Here is a 2,646-nt window from a genome sequence, read left to right on the forward strand (position 1 = left end):
TCCCCATTCAGCATCTGATACAGCATCTGCTACTAATTAGTAAAAGAGACTTAAAGCTTCCAATTCCCATTAAATAGCCCGTTGACCCTCATCAACTGGGCAGTCCTTTTGACATAGTTTGGGGTTCTAGGCACACAGGGTTTGTTATCTATAGAACTATAACTAGTTTGCTTCTTTTCCCAAACTAGGAAGAGAAGCCAGCTTTTGGGAACCTGAGATGACCAAAACTTTTTTTACAACAGCCATGTTAGCATTATGTAGACAAGAGTGTATTGTATATGTTTCTGAAATAACACTTATCGTACAACTGATAAAGGTCTAGGATTTAGGACTGAAGGATATGTGAAAAAATTCAGAATCTAAGCTGTTGGAGCTCTAAATTATTTTGAGTCTTAAAAGAATGTTACCTAAAAAAGAAAACTATAGACCAATATCCCTATGAACATAGATGCAAAATTCTTCAACAACATACTAGTAAGCCAATTCAAACAGCACATCAAACAGCACACATGATGACCAAGGATGGGATGCAAGGATGGTTCAACATATGCAAATTAATAAATGTAATACATCATATAAACAGAATTATAGACAAAAACCACATAATCATCTTAATAGATGTAAAAAAAAGCATTTGATAAAATTCAGCATCCCTTTGTGATAAAAACCCTCAACAAACTAAGCATAAAAGGAATATACATACCTCAAGCTAATAAAAGCCATGTATGACAAACCCACAGCCAACATCATACAGAATGGGGAAAGGTTGAAAACATTCCCCCAACAAACTGGAATAAGACAAGGATGCCCACTTTCACCACCACTATTCAATGAAATACCGGAAGTCCTAGCCAGAGCAATTGAGGAAGAGAAAGAAGTAAAAGGCATCCAAATTGAAAAATAGAAAGTCAAAGTATCCCTGTTTGATGATGACATGATCTTACATTTGAAAAAATCTAAAGGTTCCACCAAAAAACTCTTACATTTGATAAATGAATTTAGTAAAGTTGCAGGACACAAAATTAATATACAAATACCAGGAGTGTATCTATACACCAATTAGCAATATAGCTAAGAGTGAAATCAAGAAGACATCCTACTTGCAATAGCTATAATATTAAAGAAAAATAAAATACCTTGGACTATATTTAACCAAGGAGGTAAAAGATCTCTCCAACAAAAACTATAGAACACTGATGAAAGAAATTGGGGATGCTACAAACAAATGAAAAAAAAAAAAAAAACAAATCCCAGTTCATGGACTGGAAGAATTAATATTACTAAAATGGCCATACTACCCAAAGCAGTCTACAGATTCAATGCTATCCCCGTCAAAATACCAACATCATTTTTCACAGAACTATTAAAAAAATTCTAAAATTCATGCAGAACCAAAAAAGGAGCTCAAATAACCAAAGCAATTCTAAGCAAAAGATTGAAGCTGGAGGCATTGCATTACCTGACTTCAAATTATACTCTGAATCTATAGTAACCAAAAACAGCATGATACTGGTATAAAATTAGACAAAAAGATCAATGAAACAGAATAGGAGAACCCAGAAACGAAGCCACATATGTATAGTCAACTCATCTTTGACAAAGTCAACAACAACATACACTGGGAAAGAGACACCCTTTTCAATAAATGCTGCTGGGAAAACTGGAATGTCATATGCAGAAAAATGAATCTGGACCCCTGTCCCTCTCATCATATACAAATATCAACTCAAGATAGATTAAAGATTTGCATGTAAGACCTGTGGCTATAAAAATACTGGAAGAAGACCGGGCACGGTGGCTCACACCTATAATCTTAGCACTTTGGGAGGCCGAGGACAGTGGATCACTTGAGGTCAGGAGTTTGAAAACAGCCCGACCAACATGATGAAACCCTGTCTCTACTAAAAATACAAAATTTAGCCGGGTATGGTGGCGCATGCCTGTAATCCCAGCTACTAGGGAGGCTGAGGCAGGAGAATCCCTTGAACTCAGGAGGAGGAGGATGCAGTGAGCTGTGATCATACCACCGCCCTCCAGACTGGACAACAAGAATGAAATTCCATCTCAAAAAAAAAAAAAAAAAAAACCCTGGAAAAAACTCATCTGGACATTGGTCTAAGCAAAGAATTTATGACTAAGACCTCAAAAGCACAGCAAAAAAACCAAAAATAGACCAATTAGACTTAATTAAACTAAAAGCTTCTGCCAGCAAAAGAAAGAATCAATAGAGTGAACAGACAACCTGCAGAATGGGAGAAAATATTTGCAAACTATGCATCTGACAGAGGACTGATATCCAGACTATACATACAAAGAAGTCAACTCAACAAAAAAAAATAAGAATACCATTAAAAAGTGGGCAAGTGCCAGTCCATTGTCCTGTACGAGGAACCTGACCTTGTTCATACCACGGGGGCATCTGGCACAGGGTATTTCTCATTAATAATCTGCTTTGAAAGTCTTGATTTTAGGACCGATTCAGGTTTGGGTCTTATCAATATCTTCACTTAAGACAGGGGTCAGCATACTATGGCTGGTGGACTGAATCCTGCCCACTGCCTAATAACATATGGTCTGTATCTGGTTTTTACATTTTTATTTTTTATTTTTATTTTTTAAATTATTTTATTTTTTCAGACAGTCTTG

The sequence above is a fragment of the Colobus angolensis genome, unplaced genomic scaffold, assembly GCF_000951035.1.
Source record: "Colobus angolensis palliatus isolate OR3802 unplaced genomic scaffold, Cang.pa_1.0 Scaffold2, whole genome shotgun sequence".
Lineage (NCBI taxonomy): Eukaryota > Metazoa > Chordata > Mammalia > Primates > Cercopithecidae > Colobus > Colobus angolensis.